General features: G+C 34.1%; 1 pseudogene across 4 annotated transcripts; it reads left to right on the top strand.

Moving 5' to 3' along the window:
* The first annotated feature begins 1,044 nt into the window (after window positions 1–1,044).
* LOC124840448 (L-cysteine desulfhydrase pseudogene) lies at window positions 1,045–10,056 on the top strand (annotated as a pseudogene). Of its 4 annotated transcripts, none has more exons than XR_007029039.2 (3): window positions 1,045–2,607; window positions 3,035–3,129; window positions 3,235–3,525. The product of XR_007029039.2 is annotated as an L-cysteine desulfhydrase pseudogene, transcript variant X3 (transcript). The 4 variants fall into 4 exon arrangements; XR_007029038.2 differs by having other exon boundaries at window positions 3,225–3,525; XR_015781613.1 differs by lacking the exons at window positions 3,035–3,129; window positions 3,235–3,525 and adding an exon at window positions 5,465–10,056.
* Window positions 10,057–14,902: the final 4,846 nt, after the last annotated feature.

The following is a 14,902-nucleotide window of genomic DNA, read 5'->3' as shown; positions in this document are numbered from 1 at the left end:
CTTAGAACCTTTACAACAAAACAAATTAGTTAGAGAAATAAACTTACATGGAGAAAATAAAAGCACAATATAAACAATGATAATTTAGGTGAGAAACTAAATTTCCTTCTTAGAAGGAAAAATAATTTATAAAAATTTACATTTTATTTCTTTGCTTTTGTTTTTGAAAAGAGAAAGATGAATCTATTTGAAAGTTTTAGTCAATCAAAACATACTTAATTGGTTAAAATATATGCTTCAGAAAAGATTTCAGTATTTGAATACGTTAGTGGTTTTAATCAATTAATTCTTTATTTTAATAATTTAAAATAAACATATTCAAAACAAAATATGATAACAGGACTCTATTTAGATTTTTAATCCAATTCTTTATCACTCAAAAAAGCTTTGCTACTCAATTATTAATCAAATTGCAAAGGTTTTCCCGCAATTTGATTCAGGCAAAGTTCATTATAATCAACTTTTCACAAAATTTATTTTCTTTATTGTTTCTTCAAATAGCTTGCTTAGCATATTAAAATAATCTGCTCTCTGTCATAATCAATAACTAAATTATTCAATTTTTCATAAAAAAATATTAATAATTTATAACTTAAAAAAAGTAATTTTAAAAACAACTATACTAAAATATAATAAAAAAATATGAATATCTATTTAAAATTTAAAACAACGCGAATGACATTTTATTAAAAGTATAATATGCGTAAATATAAATCTTGAAATGTGAATATCTTCAATACTTTCTCTTAAATTTTGTGAATACTTCTTTAATTAAATCATAGTTTTAAAAATCAACCTAACACTGATTTTAAAAAATTTATACTATCTTAAAATTGTAAATTGACAAATAAAAAAAATAAAAAAGCTAGTTGTACAAAAGCTTGTTATTTAAGTGGGTAACCCTTCACAGATTCCAAGCCTCAACATTTATGCTAAAATGTAATAAAAAAAGTCCCACATGGGTCTGCTACAAAACAGAAGACCGACCAAAACGCAGACGCTGAGGTCGTCTCTTTTTCTTCTTAAAATATATAGAAAAGGAACGCAACACAATCTTACTAGTCAAAAACAAAATTAAAAAAAAGAGCAAAGAGGAAGCGAATAAGGACAATTTCACCGCTACACCCTCCACTCAGTCCCGAGTTGTTCACCCCAGCTGATGCTATCTCCAACTTCAAACCCTCCAATTAATCAAACAATGACCACTCTTCCCCAATCTCATAACCCCTCCATGGATAACCAAATCCACCGAAACGGCGCGGTAGAGCCAAACCACCACGCCGCCAAGAAACCCAAACTCGCCCACTCCATTTCCGACTCCGAGATCCACGACGAATTCTCCCACCACCAACGTGGCGTCGCTAGGATCAATAACGGCAGCTTCGGAAGCTGCCCGCGCTCCGTTCTCGCGGCGCAGTCCGTATGGCAGCTCCGCTTTCTCCAGCAGCCCGACGACTTCTTCTTTAACGTGCTCCGTGGCAGCATCCTGGAATCGCGAGCCGTAGTCGCAGACCTAATCAATGCCGACCACGTCGACCGCGTCTCCCTCGTCGACAACGCCACCACGGCCGCCGCCATCGTCCTCCAGCAGATTGGCCGCCGCTTCGTGCGCGGGCATTTTCACCGAGAGGACTCTGTTATAATGTTCCACTGTGCGTACCAGGCGGTTAAGAAGTCCATCGAAGCCTACGTGACTCCGATCGGCGGTACCGTCGTCGAGGTCCAGCTCCCATTCCCGGTGCGTTCTGACGAGGAAATCGTAACCGAGTTCAAGAAAGGCATTGAGAAAGGTAAACTCAACGGCGGAAGAGTCAGGTTAGCGATAATCGATCACGTAACGTCGATGCCTTCTGTGGTTCTCCCCGTTCGCGAATTGATTAAGGTTTGCAGAGAACAAGGAGTGGAACAGGTTTTCGTCGACGGCGCTCACGCCATTGGAAGCTTGCCCGTGGACGTGAAGGAAATTGGGGCTGATTTTTACGTGAGCAATTTATATAAGTGGTTTTTCTCTCCGCCTTCGGTGGCTTTTTTGTACTGTAAAGAGAGTTCAAACGACGTGCACCACCCTATCGTTTCACAGGAGTACGGAAAGGGTTTACCGGTTGAGAGTGCATGGGTTGGGATGCGGGACTATAGCCCCCAACTTGTTGTGCCATCGATTTTGGACTTCGTGAATCGGTTCGAGGGTGGGATTGCGGGGATCATGCAAAGGAACCATAATGCGGTAGTGAAAATGGGGATCATGTTAGCGGAGTCTTGGGGAACGAATCTAGGGTCGCCTCCTGAGATGTGCGCTAGCATGATTATGGTGGGGTTGCCTTCTAAGCTCTGCGTGATGAGTGATGATGATGCCTTGCGGTTAAGGTCTTACCTAAGGGTCTATCACGCAATTGAGGTTCCTGTATATTACCAGGTTTTGAGGAATGATGATAGGGATCCCAGGGACAAGAATGGGTTTATAACTGGTTATGTCCGGATATCTCATCAAGTTTATAATACTATTGATGATTATCAGAAGCTTAAGTCAGCGATTAATCAGATTTTGGAGGATGGGAAAATTTGCGGCGGGCTTCCTACGGAGTGATTTGCAAGAAGAGAAATAAAGAGGTATACGTTTTACTCATTCCTGGCCGGCTTTGGATTGAGTTAGATGTATCTTCAGTGACATTTTATGCGCATGCCTGCTGTTGTTGTTCTGCATTCTCTAGGTTTTTTAGTCTTGAATATCTTATAACTGAAGAAGTATTCCTACTCTCAGATACTTTGCAATGTAGCTTCATAGTGCAATTCGATAACTTTGATCTCAGTATTGTCTACAACGGATTATATTTGTATAGCGTATGCTTTATAAATATATTTGCTTAAGTTATAATAGTAAGGAACTAATGATATAATTTGATTTAAGTGTCTCACAAAACCAAATAATAAGCCTGACTTAATATTGGCTGTCTTTTGTCCTCGCATATGGTACCCTTGTTTCATTTGTTTTCTTCCCCACATTCTTTATTTTAACTTTGTTAAACCCTGGTCACAGATTCTATTAAACTAATACGTGGCTGCCTTACATTCCAAAGTATGCTGTGCCTTTGCTAAGACTAAATAATTCATTGGAGCTGCTGCCTCACAAACGTAATGATGTTAATTTGTAATGTCGCCTAATTACTCTTTGCTCTTTTTAAGTATTAGATTATCTTTATTTGGGGATTTTAATGGATTTCCAATAGTTGTTACCAGGAAGGAACATTCATGTTGTTGGTTTGGTTGACTAATTGAGAGTCTGCATCTTGCTTTCTCCATGGTTCACAAGAAGGATTATTCTATTTCTAGGTCCATGAGGATTACATGAAAGTTCATAACAATTGACAAGGGATTGATTGAGCAGCTATGTTCCGTCAAATGTTTCTTTTTCTTGGTTTCTTTCTGTTGTGTACTTTTGTCCAATCCTTTCTTCTTTTTTTTCGATTTTTGTTCTATTTCAGTTTTTATAATAAAAAGTAAACGAGTAAATTATACTCATTCCCTTTGTGTTTTATTTGGATTTCACCTTATACAACTCCATTAATTTGCATTACTTTTACCCTCTTTAAGAAAATGACATTAACTAACATTTTATTTTATTTTTAGTTTAATAATGAAATTGTCCTACTCCACTTTTGTAAAACAGAAAATGTCTTCCACTTAACTCCCGAATCTGGCTACCTCCTATTAAAATCCAAAACCTTACTTTCTTTGTGGAAGTATTCCTGTTTTTGGCTCTCCTGTGCATCCCCACGCCAATGATGGTGCATTGTTGCTGAAGCTGGCAAAGGCTTTTGAGCGGAATGTAAATGGGGTGGTTGGTGTGTATCTTCTGTGATCGGATGAAACTTCGGTTTTGCACAAATCTTGGAGCCCAAATGCTACTTTTCTTAATGTGTCAACTTTATTCGCCAGCCAATCAAAATGCTCAAGGACAACCTTCTTATCTACCATTGAAAGGACACAATTATAGTTCCATTAGATGACATTTTAGATAGTATTCACAAATTTCGTAGGAATAATGGAAATGAATCTCATAAGATCCTATAAATAATAGTGTCAACATTTTAATTGTTTGATGGATAATTTGAACATGCTTACTCTACTTTGTGCATGCATAATTTTAAACTATAAAGGTCATAAGAAAAATAACTTACAAGTCAATTATAGTTCCATTAGATGACATTTTAGATAGTATTCACAAATTTCGTAGGAATAATGGAAATGAATCTCATAAGATCCTATAAATAATAGTGTCAACATTTTAATTGTTTGATGGATAATTTGAACATGCTTACTCTACTTTGTGCATGCATAATTTTAAACTATAAAGGTCATAAGAAAAACAACTTACAAGTAAGCAGAGTTCAATTTTGACATTAGAGTTTTGCAGTAAATTTCAAGCTACGAAGGTCATAAGAAAAACATTTTACAAGTAAGCAGAGTTCAATTACGACAGTAAAGTTTAGCAGCTGATTTTACTTTTACAATTCTTTTAACCCACTATCTGACACGGTCGTCAAAATATCATGATTATTTGAATGAGCATATTCATCTTTCTTTTCTTAAGGATTTTCATTTAAAAGAGATTTAGAAGCAGGTTCATTTTTGACCATGTTCCAACTTTACTGTTGTCATGACAGGCTGAGTATCATCCTGTTGTTAAATGTACTTATATTTGTTTTAGTTCCAAAGTTATTTTAACTTGTTTGATAATGCAGTCGACATAATACATATATATTTGTCTTATTGGTGAATACAATGTTACATAAAAGGCATACATTCAAATCTCACATATTCTGGTCATGGTGTATTTGCTTACATGCACCTCCCTAGTACTATTGAGAAGTTATAAACCTTGTTCAATACAACATACACTTGACATGGAATGAAATAACTCATGGCGCATGATGCATAGATATGATATATCTATCATGTATGATATGTATTCTGTACAACAATTTGATTATTCTAAAAGTATATAGGACATGATGTGTAAGATACATATTTAAAAATTGCAAAGACATGATAACTATATAATTGTAATTCTACAACTCCAAATTATTACCATATTACCAAAATAATATATATATATATATATATATATATATATATATATATATATATATAAATTATGGTTATCATAAATTACTTCATAGTAGTTAGATATAAGAATATTAGTATCAATCTCATTCTTTTGTTGAAATCATTCTTAGAGGGAACAATTACCAATTTGGTTCTTAAAGGGACAAGGTTTTTGTTGGAGATCTCATATTGACTAAAGATGTGGTTAAATTATAATATAATATATAAGTAAGAGGCAACCCTCATTTTACAAATTGGTTTTGTTGGTTTATGTTAGTTTCAAACTCACATTTTAAGAAGATATTGAAGATGGTTATTTGGAAATTCTCTTACTTGGGTGGAAATTGTGTTTGTGTGGCAGAGATCATGTGGGATAAGGTACAATTGAATCATGGGGCTTGGACAAGTACACCCTTAAGTAGAAGAAGTGGTGCTGTGATTATTAGCTATATCTTTTGGCCTCTTGTGGTAGGAGATTGATATAACAATTGATATCAAAATCAAGGTCACGAGTTTGATTCCTAGTAGGACAGTTATTGGGGAGAGATTGTTGTAGATTGCATCAATTGTTTGTGGCAGAGGCTAGGTGAGCCAAGTGTCAATTTGAGAGTTTGATTCCTAGTGCAACAATTAGTGAGGCGGAGATTGTTGTAGGGATTATCATTTGTTCTATGATAAAGGTTAGGTGGACCAAGTCACAATTGATTCGTGATGCTTAAGCTATTATGCTAGAAAAAGTTGCATTTTGACTATTAGCTATAACTTTTGGTCTAGTAAGCATTCGATCTAACAATTTACATCAATAGTTTGTTGCTCAGCCAAGCATTTTCTTTTACCCTTCTTTTAAGCAATTGTTGTTGGACCTATCACTCACTATTGGTTATTATCGGACCATTCATAAATATCTAATTTCACATTCAAGATGTTCAATCTTTGGCATGAGGGTGCTTCTTAAAGGTTGCATATTGACTAAAGATGTGATTAAATTATAATATACAAGTGAAGACATCTATCACCTTACAAGCTAATTTCTAATTATATTTATATATTATGCATTTTATGTGTTCCATATAGTTGTATTAGATTTTCACAAAATGATGATTTTATTAGTACATATTGGTGAAGTGCTTGATATTAGTATTTGATATGTGAAGCAAATTGAAGTTTTGGTGCTTCATAGTTTTAGATACTTCACCTATGTGTATTGGTGAAGTATCAATATCTGATATGTAGTAGATACAAATGCATGAGAAACAAATTGAAGTATTAGTGCTTCATAGTTCATGGTTTTCTTCAGACAATCTTGCAGGACTGTAGACACTCAAAACAACAATAAAGGTATCGTTTTCCTTCAATCTATTACAAATCTCCTAAGACCTCTCTTTGCAACCACATTTAGCATACATTTTAAAGTACAAACTACAATATCACCACAATTTTGTTTTCTAACTTTCAAGAAATATTATCCCTTTTAACATTTGTGACTAGGAGTGGGTGTTTGGGCTAAAGCTGGCAGGCTACTCTTATAATCTGTAACCTGTGTGACCACGGATCCATGTCTGCCTGTGACCTGTCTAAACCCCTCAACTAGACCCAACTTGAGACACATCTCCATCAATAACATACACAAAAAGAATCAAACCAAGGCTAAAGCATGTTGGATGTTTCACTGCCTTGTTGTAGGCCAACACAGAACGTGTGGGCCTGAGTCTGCTTCAATTGGAACATGGATATGCAGCTTTAGAGAAGAAAAATGTAAGCTCCTTTTACAAGAGGGTGGTGATATTGAAGGATTAAACCACAAACCAACTACAAATTAAATAGCTTACTGTGCTGCACTGGTCTCCAAACTCAAGAACCATAATCGTGATTCCTTTCTCCTTCAAACTGCTGCACGCTCCAGCTGTAATAATTTTCCCCACTTATTGCCCCTTTTATTGGATAGCCTGCAAAGAAGAAATGTGTATGTTGGACCAAAAATTTCATTGAAAGGCATTTGCTTGACATATTTTCCATTGGGATTTACATAATAGGTCACGTTACGGATTTGAGGTTGATTGTGTAATGAATACAAAACAGTTAAGGAGTTTTCTGTTCATTCTGAAAAAGGAGAATTAAAAAACTACGTAGCAGAGAATTTACTAAAAGACACTAGAAGACGATTCACTAAAGTTCTGTCCATCTCTATTCATGTCTTACAAATTATTCTAGTTCCTGTCAAACTCCTCTACATCAAAAGTGCTCCACATGGAGAGGTTTCTAACCTATGAAGCTCAAACACGCCTCTTAAATGGTGTGCCCTTGTGTTTGACACGTATTGGACACAAACACTCGTATGACACACAGTGGTGAAGTGTCCAATTAAAAAAACATATTTTAGGTCTATGCTATAATTCTGACATGACTTTAACACAATATTAATATAGTGATTTTCTAAAAACTCAAACTGGTTGTGTAAGTTTGTATTATAATCATAGAAATTAGGAGTTTATCCTATATAATAAAGAATATTTAGATTGTATATGTATTGTCGGGAATGTTTTTATTTATTATGTTATCATATTTTTATATAATATGAAATTTTTTGCAAGTTGTTAATTTGTCCTTAAATGAATCTGTTAAATTATTATTTTTTAAATGATCGAGAGAGGGATGAAATGTCTTAAATTATATCCTCTTTCCACTTTTTGGATTTTAGATAGACGAATTAGATTAATTTTTGTAATGTGTGACTATATATGTTTAGATTGTTTTGTTATATTTGACTAACTTTGTTTATAGGTGATTTTGAATATATAATTCTTGGTTGTCAGTTTAAATAATTCATAATGATGTAATATGTGTATCTATGTGTCGTTGTGTCCTACATTTTACAGATTATACTTGTAGTGTCCGTGTTCATGTCGTGTCTGTATTCATGTTGTGTCCGGTGTCCATGGTAGTATCCGTGCTACGTAGTTTTTAACACCCACTCTTCCCATGGGATTACAGGCTGAGTAAAACTTTTGGCAACACCTCAAATGATCTCTGTGTCTATTGTGATTTTTGATCTATGGAACATGGAAACGTGGAAGGTGTTGATTATTTTTTACTACTTAGGGCTTCACTTTTTAAAGTAACCCACTACTGGAAAGCTGCATCTCAGTTGTTGAAATGACTGAGCTGCAGAGATTTTACTATCGATCGAGACTGTTGATCTAACAAACATAAGTAGAAAAATAATAAAAGCTGAATTATCTGATTATAATAATTGGATATTTTCCAAATGATATGAGATACTTAGGTTATTCACCTTAAAGAAAATATTGATGATAGGTGTAAATAATGATGTCGGATACCAGGATCTTGTAGCCAGAACTTAGAACTGTGGCCAATTGGCCATGTATGATCATCGTGGTACAGCTTATGTTAACTTTGTTTCAGTCTGAAATTGCAGGTTACCGAGTCAACTTTGTTAATTCTATATATTGTGATTCCAAGAAAAATATGGAAAGTTTTTTGCCCTCAAATATATGAAATTTATCTTGTTCTTGAAAGTGGAAATCTTTTGATGTATTCCATAGGCGCAGTTCCCACTGGTTCCCACTGGCAAGGCTTTTTGTTGTACCTGTCTATTTATTCGCTTGTCAACAGAACTTTTATTTCACTAAATAAAAATCTGCTTTCTCAGTTATTATTCTGCTTCTTACTGGACATTTCTTGACTTGATCATGGCACCAAATCGGGTTGTAAGAGAATGGGTTATTCTCTACCCCTACTAACTTTGGAGTAAAGTCAACAGCAAAAAGCTTAGTGTATAGGAATGTGTTGAGTGGAGATGGTTAATTAATATCGAAAAATAAGTACAAAAAATGGAAAATAGTGCTTTAAAGAAGCAAAAAAGTGCATGACTGAGGCATATAAAGTTATGCAGAACAGGTTAGTAACACTTGTATTTTCTTAGTTCAAAAAGAGGCATACAATATTCATTCAAATATTATTTAGTCTTTTCTTTGACACTTGAATTACAGTTCTCTGCAATTTTTATTTATTTTGGGTTCGAATAGATTTTGAAGGGTTGGGCTAGATAGTGCCAATATTAATGCCAAAGATGTGCTTTTCTATTGTTTACAATTGTCTCATGCCCAGGAAACAGTTTATCTTTGAATCCTTAAATAGCTTGGTTTTTAGTTTTACCTAGTCCAAATGTTTTGAGTTTCCATAAAATTGTAAAACTGTTATAAGCTTATGAACATTTGGATTTACTTGAAGTTTGATTCTCAGATTCTGAGACGGAAGGCACATACTCCTACTACATTTAGAGCACTACGTAATGTAGGGAAGTGGTGAATAAAATGATTGTGATTTCATTTATGTTACAAACAAGAGCACTACGTAATGTAGGGAAGTGGTGAAGTGTTTACGGAGCCAAAAAAAGATTTTACAATTAGTAATGTGAACTGGTTTCTTGTTGGTATTTTACTACATATATTTTCTCTCTTTTTTCGGTTGACAAATGCTGAGGTTCTGAATCAAGGTATTAGAAAACAACACAATCAAAGAGAGAAATGAAGAGTGAGTCAGTTTGAAAGAGGAAGATATAGAGAATTTTTGTGGGGCGTGCGTAGAGAGAGGTGCTGCTTATGTTTGGATTTGTTGTGACGTGGGAAAAATGTATGTGGAAAGTGCATGCAGATTATCCCTTCGACGGCTTGAGCATAAGACAGCTCTATTTTGTTATCATAATCTTACCAATTTTATGACTATTTTGTTTAGAAGATCAAGTTTATTAGATCTGTTCCTATATTATTCAGATACTATAAATATATGATTTAGCTGTCGAATTATCTGCTAGTGCGATACATATTCATAGGGGGACTCAATATTATTATACTTTGCTGTTTTTTAAATTTAACGAAGTTGTAAATGTGATGTGTTCATATCCTAGCAAATTTAATATTATCTCATGCTTAATTCTTTTCCTTTTTTTTTCTTTATTTTGTATTATATTTATTTATTTATTTATTTCGTAAATAATTGTTTTCTGTGATGAACTATAAGCTATGTGCAGGGAAAAATTTATGCTGTCTCATTCAATTGTCACTTTTGAATGGACTGCATTTTTGTATTTTTTTTCTTCTACATGTGTAATTCTCTATTCCAGGAACATCTTGTGTTTTGATCAATTTTATATCTTTGCCTTACAGAAAAAGCACGACACGATAAAATATTAAAAAGTATTAAGATTATTTTTTTAAGTTAATCATATAATGTTTAAATTAAGATAACTTATATCAAAGTTATTTACAATTTTCTATAAATAGTATTTTAGTATGTCTGGTGTACAAGGTAAATATAAATATATTTTTAATATAGTTGTAAATCATAATAAGTACATTTTTATTATGGGTTAAATATGTTTTTACTCCCTAAACTATTGGCCGTTTCTGGTTTTCGTCCTTCTTTCAAAGTAAGGTACAATTTGGTCCTCATTCTTTTCGAAACGTTCGTTTTAGTCCTCGGAATTTTGGTTTTAGTCCTCATTTGTTGTTAAAGGAGGACCAAATTTTTAAACAGTGTTTAGTTTTTGAGGACTAAAACGAACGTTTCGAAAAGAATGAGGACCAAATTGTACCTTACTTTGAAATAGGGACGAAAACCAGAAACGGCCAATAGTTTAGGGACTAAAAACATATTTAACCATTTTATTATTTAAGTTATATTATAATGAAATTCATAAATATTTAAATATATAAATTATATTTTTGAATTAGTAATGAATAATTTAAAATATGTTATAATATTATTTTCAATTATTAATATTTTTAAAATATTGATATTTCATTAAAAGATCAAGCTAAAAATACATAGAATAGAAATATTTCTGTAAAATTCTGGAATTTTTTTTATTGTAACTCTGCCCCGTTTTTAAGTTATCGATTTGATTTTGGTATAATATTTCTAAAACTAAATTGTCATTGAGTTGTATAAAGGGCATTTGTAGTATTTTTTATTGGTTTAAACTCTCGGATGGTCCTCGTATTTGTATAGAATTTCAAGTGGGTAATCATATTTTCAACTGTCTCAATTCGGTTTATATATTTGCAAAATATCTCAATTCGGTCTAAATATTTGTAAAATTGAGTCAATTTTGTCCTAACCTTTAAGTTGCCATAAACGGCGTTAAAATGTGCTAAAATGGATATGCTGAGGTGGATATTTTATTAAAAAAATATACTGCCAGTGATGACATGAAATTTAATAAATTAAAAAAAAATAGAAAAATTATACAATTTGGAAGCTCTCTCTTTGTTGTGGGTGGATAAAGGCAAACCTTACTCTCTTTCTCGAGAAAGAATACAATGGTCATGCTCAACCAAATTCTGAGATGGCTGAAGAAATCAAAGGTACTGAAACTTGTATGCCTTGCTGCTTCATCTATTGTTGGATTTCTCTGTTATGCATTCAGTTCCTCTTTCAACCATTTACTGGGAAATTGGAACTGGTGGAAGATGCTTCTTTACATTGTTTTAAGTTTCATCATTTGCTTTGCCGTCTTGTTCGCATCGGCAAGGTCAAGCTCCACCTTTATCGGCTGGAATCTCATGTGTCATTTTTGGTTCTCATAATCACTTCTATTTATTCCTTTTTGTTTGATAATTTCGTGAAGGGTAAACCAGATGCATACAACGAGATCCAGCAGGCCCAACAAGGCCACCTCAAATTCGTCAGTCCATCCCAAGCCTGGGAACTCCACGGTCATCCATCACCGCAACCTCTATGGTTGTTCCGTTTGCAGCAACCACCCACAGACACCCCGAACCAGGAACTTAAAACGCATAAAAACCCAAAATTTCTCACAATATACCCCTTAATTCCAGAGATGAATCTCTTATCGCAACCATCAACCTTAATCGAACCATAAGAACGTGGAAACCCAATTTCAAATGGAATGAAACCCTACATCTGAAGTTGCAGAAGAAATAAGATGATTGATTAGAAAACCCCCAAATCTTCAGGAACAACTGAAACCCTAATCGCAATCTTAGAAGAGGAAGAGGATTGTGTCGTGAATCATGTTACCAATGAGAAGCATTGGTAAATTTGAAGATAAATGATTTTGATGATGCTGCAAGAAGATAGACTGTTCTAATTGTTTTAAAAGCACTTTGTAGATTATAAATGTATTAGGAAAGGCTTTGGACATGTAATACTTAGAAAAACTTGTACTTCCAGAATTGTTACGCATTTAATCGATTATTAGAAGTTATAATGGATTATCCTGAGCTTTTCTGAAAACCTTGTTGGTCTGGAATAATCGATTATCACTGGTTCTGATGAGAACTGCCAAAGTCTCTGGAATAATCGATTATTCCTCAGGATAATCGATTATCACTTTTGAAAAACCCTGTAACGGACTCAAATAATCGATTATCACTAACAATAATCGATTATCTGTGGCAATTATAATTCATCTATGCGAATTCAGAATAATTGGCTATATAAGGTTCTTCCAAAACTCTAAGAAGACAACTCTGAGCTTTTTAAGAATACAGTTTGTCTGAGAAAGTTCCAAAAAGCTAGTTCAAGTGCTTTGGAAATCAAAACTCTATAACGGTACCGATTGTTTCGATAAATCAAAACCTGCAGAACAGGAAATCAAAATCGTGCACCCAAAACGCCTCGCCGCACCACAAGAAAGGAACTCTACCAGGCCCAGCGAAGAAAGAAAGAAAGGACGCCTCCCTGAGTCGCATCATCTCCTCCCTGCAACTTTTGAACAGAACCAGCAAAAAAAGAGGGGAAAGAAGAAGAACGCTCAACACGTAATAAAATATTTTGACATCACCGTATTAATTTTTTTTAATTTATTAAATTCCATGTCATCACTGGCAGTATATTTTTTTTTACTAAAATATCCACCTCAGCATATCCATCTCAACACATTTTAACGTCGTTTGTGACAACTTAACGCTTAGGGCAAAATTGGCTCAATTTTACAAATATTTGGACCCAATTGAGATATTTTGTAATTATATAGACCAAATTGAGACAATTGAAAATATGAGGACCCACTTGAGATTCCTATACAAATACGAGGACCATACGAAGGTTTAAACCTATTTCTATTATAATGAACCACACAAAGTTAGGTGTTTTTGGTGCATAGGAAAAATGTAATACGTAGTATTTCTTTTCTAATAAATGACAATTGCCTCACAAGATTATATAATATATATATATAGAAGATAAAGAAAAGGATTGTGGAATGGAAATTGTATATTTCGAAATTAATCTTTTATACTTGTTTTTATGTTTTTATAAAGAAAAAGTCCTTCTAGGTAGCTTTTGAGATTATTAGATAATTGTTGAACATACTAATTTCCTATCATGAGTCTAATAATATAAAGTTTATAATGAAAATGAATATTCATTAATTAACTTTCATTCCTTTAGTATGAAAATTTTATAGTATCTGAACTTATCAATGAATCGTAATTGAAAAGTTTAATTAGCATGTTAGTTGTGATCATGCTATGATCATCAATGAAGTTGAAATTGGTTTAAGTTGGTATTTAAAACTTTACATGTTAAGTTTAAAGACTCTAAAAAACAAATTATTCGATCCAATCCTACTCCACCCTTATGGGTTACTTTATGGATCAATCAAATTCAACATGTAAAAAGAGATAAGTTGAACCCAGATTATCTTTGGTTGTTGGATTTAATGAATGAATTTGAGTTCTTTTATGAGCTCTGATTGTTCTTCTTTTGTTTATAACTTTAAATTAAAAATATTATTAAAAAAATTAACATATTAACGTCATATTTTTAATACTCAGATGATAAAAAAAAAACTTAATTAAAATATGAAGACCAATTTACTTAAAAGGCTAAGTTTTTTTAAATATCTCAATTCACATCCCTCTTGGTTTGTCTTCGCACTAATCATTCCACTACGTGATTTCTACAAGACAATCTACCAGCTCAACGAGATTCGCTTGGGAGTCGAGATCATTCCCCTCAATGTCGAGCTCAAGGAGATCAGAGCAGGTCGGTCGAGCATAGAGCAAAAAGCACTCAAGGATGTTCTCGCCACTCCGAACATGATCGACGTTGGGCTTAAAGACACCGAAGTAGGATAACCCGGCGTAGGACAGAGGAAAACCGCGAATGCTTCCTCTAATCCTAATAAGAGCCTGGAATGCTCAGATGTCGCAACTAAGATTCGAACTTAGTGGAATCTCATATTCCACAAGGCACCCAACAAGCGGATAGGCCAACATACTAGAGATCCCCGAAATAGAATCGATTGCGTCAGGAGCTTCCATCCTTTCATGCCTGAAGTGGTTCGAATTCCTAGTGGAATTGACATCAATACTCGAATGTACGAGGGAACAATCGATCTAGCCACACACCTAAAGGCTTATGAAACCCAAGTTATCATTAATATTCACGATGAATGAGTTTTTACCAGGTTGTATCCGACAACTTTAGACGGATTATCCCTAGAGTGGGATTATGCACTAACACCATGCTCGAATAATTCTTTTGATACATTGAGCATGCTATTTACTGTTGTGTCGACGACTGTACGACAATCCCTACCACATCAACAACCCTAAAGTACATAGGCCATGGCCAAGGAAATCTAGGACACCCGACACATAATGAGGGAAAGTTGCGGATGATCCTGCAAATCCAAACGAGAGCCTAGTTGGCATGAATATCGCAGGCTACACCAAGACGCAAAATTAGTTGAGTCCCAAGATCCACAGTACGTCCTAAAAAGCAGATAGATCAGCAAGTGCCAAGTGAC

The sequence above is a fragment of the Vigna umbellata genome, chromosome 8 (assembly GCF_029865625.1).
Source record: "Vigna umbellata cultivar VRB3 chromosome 8, Vumbellata_1.0, whole genome shotgun sequence".
NCBI lineage: Eukaryota > Viridiplantae > Streptophyta > Magnoliopsida > Fabales > Fabaceae > Vigna > Vigna umbellata.
This window is presented reverse-complemented; position numbering and strand designations above follow the sequence as displayed.